Consider the following 2,566-nt stretch of genomic DNA (forward strand, 5'->3'; position numbering starts at 1 on the left):
TTTTTTTATTTGTGAGCTTGCATTCTGTCTTGTTATGTGTGGAGGAAAGTTGGCAAATTCGAAAACTCCACAGTAAAATAAAGTAATAAACTATTTCCCAAATAAGTGTCAGTAACACTTCCAAAGGTAACTAACTAGTGAAGGACCTGGAGCAGGTCAACAAATTGTTACTCTCACATACCTCACCGTGCTGGACAGCATAATGGCATCAGTAAATATCACAAGAATTTACATCTATATAACCTTCAGGGCTGGCTATAGGCTAGAGCTAGATCAGCAACCATTCCTGAAATGATGAAATTGACCACAAAGTATCGTGCTACATACAGTTGGACACCATGATTATCAAATGGTTGTGACCATATAATCAGTATTTCAATATATATATATTAATAATATCCCCCATTACAGTTCACAAATGAAACAAGACAATAACCATAGGCCCCAACCTAGAACATAAAACAAATGGAGGTTAGTCTAGGAGTAAAATAAAAACATAGGTTACTTTATCCTGAGTGAAAAGGAATATTTAGGCCTAGGCCTGGGTTAGGAACTGTAATAGGTCCTTAAATATAACTAACAATAATAAGAGCTTACCGTATTTGGGACCAGTTTTTAGTTGCACAGGTCTTAGCAAGAAAAGACTAACAAACTAATGATAGTCACAACTAAACTAGCCCTAAGTTCTAGCTTACTTTGAGACATATGCTATGGATCAACAGATCCTGAACTTCATATAAATATAAACTGCCACGTTGTCGGCTATCTTAACTTGATGGCAGACTGGGCAACGTGTTGCATGTTACGGTACCTAGGCCTACTGGCCAATCGATAAACCAACTAATAAATGATTGGCCAGACTTGATAAGTGAGTCAAGGCTTGGCTAATAATATGTTATAACGTAGTCTAGGCTAGTCCTAACTCAACGATAGGCTAGACTACTGGTAGAATGTCGATGCTGGACTAACAAGTCTATACAATACAATAACAGGATGGAATAAACTATCCTACCTATGAATGCAATATAACTTGTAATAGATGATCGTATCAATAAAATCAACAATATACTCACCTACCTTGTTATTATTGCTAAACATCACTACTCAACACGCTAAACCTGGCAACTTTGTACCTCGACGTATCTCGGCGCGAGTCTTAAGGATGTTCGACTCTGGAAAACGAAAATGATCGAATGCTCGCCGGCTTGGCCTTCTGAAATCCATAGGAAAGCACAATGTTCGTTTAGTGCAACAAATAATATACAAGACATAAATCATTGGTTGTGAGATGGTAAGCAGGGAGGACACTTCTAAATGGAAAAAGGAATTTAATCCAATACTATAAATTATAAAATGACGGTTAACAAAGAATTTTGACAACAACAATCACAAATTCGCTAAACCTAAGTTGCATCCGAACTCCGAACACACAACCAAATGAAAAAATTCTCTCACAACAAACGAATAAACTTAAACATAGAATTAGCCTCACTTTGGATATGACACCAAGGCAAATAACCTCAAATCCAAAATACATAATACTTGAACCTGCAAACACATTAGTAACTAAAGAAACAAACTGAACACTAGAGCACTTTCACGTGACGTCATCGACATCACAGACCATCAGACTAGTTTCATAATGGTACGCTTTGTCTGTAACGCTCAAGTCGCGTGTTATCAACTAATGACATTTAGCCATGGTTTTCGTTACAGTCATCACGGATCTTTCTTTGTGCGTAATCCGGCAAACGAAGACAAACAAACAGGCAGACGAATTGACAAGCAAAGATAAAAAGATACAGACAAGCTGAAGCAAAAACACAACCTCCCTAACTTAGTAAAGATTTTAGTCAAAAATCGCCTTAGAAAAGCACAGGTTTTGTGGTCAGCAATATTGTTACGTGATGCATACGTGTTTCTTTTTTATAGATATGTTTAGATTTTTGAGATTGCTTGTAAAATATCTCGCTCAAATTAATGTATTCAATACATTTTCATAGGCAAAAATACTCTCTAATATGACCTTATATTCCAACGCCAAAGCCTCGGCAGTAATAATTATAGCATCGAGTTACTCTTCCAAGGCTTGAGTAGTTTACATGCTAAATACCAGAGGTGAAGATATACTATAGTTGCGGCTTTATTAATCTTAAACACAGCTCTTGTCAACTGGGAAATTATGTCTTGTCAACTTGATCGTTTTTGCATTATATTTTTCTAATCCAAATAGTGATGACAGTATATATACTACTGTGTGATATGATGACTCAAGCATTATTTGTTATAAATAGTGCCACTGCTAATCATCAGGACCCTCTTGTCTCTGGTGATAATGATCTGTAAGACAGGTCTCTCGGAAACCATTTTTTCACAGTTCAGAAGTCTACTGTGTTATATTTGGTAATTATTAGACAAGCTTTTAGTCCCTGCAAATGTTTCTACCATAACTGAGGTCGATGTTCTTATTATTGGTCTCTCTGGTCACTGAGGTACCAATACTGAAAAACACTATTTGCCTAATTATAGTACGCCTTCTATTAAGACGGTGACATGCTGTTATCAA

The sequence above is a fragment of the Macrobrachium rosenbergii genome, chromosome 16, assembly GCF_040412425.1.
Source record: "Macrobrachium rosenbergii isolate ZJJX-2024 chromosome 16, ASM4041242v1, whole genome shotgun sequence".
NCBI lineage: Eukaryota > Metazoa > Arthropoda > Malacostraca > Decapoda > Palaemonidae > Macrobrachium > Macrobrachium rosenbergii.